Consider the following 425-nt stretch of genomic DNA (forward strand, 5'->3'; position numbering starts at 1 on the left):
GTCTATTTCTCTTATGCAAATATGTGTCTTCTTGTGAATCAGCTTGGCGAATCTTCAAATTTCCTATTCATTATCGATCAACTGCTGTTGAGAAGCTTAGTTTTCATCTACCAGGAAAACAAGTGGTCACTTTTAAAGGAAAGGACAAGCTGAAAGTAGTGATCAGTCGTAAGCTCATTGAAAAGACAATGTTCTTGGCATGGTTCGAGTTGAATAAAATCGATGAGTTTGCAAGAACACTAACTTATGCCCAGATTCCTATCTACTATATCTTTGACAAAAGGTCTAAGAAGTGGAAGAAGCGGAAAAGGGGTTTCTGTTTAGGAAGAATAAATTATGCTCCTCGGATATAGGAAGCAGCTTATTTCTTGCGCATATTGTTGAACATTGTCAGAGGGCCTACCAGTTATGGTGACATTAAGACC

Source organism: Brassica oleracea, chromosome C3, assembly GCF_000695525.1.
Source record: "Brassica oleracea var. oleracea cultivar TO1000 chromosome C3, BOL, whole genome shotgun sequence".
NCBI lineage: Eukaryota > Viridiplantae > Streptophyta > Magnoliopsida > Brassicales > Brassicaceae > Brassica > Brassica oleracea.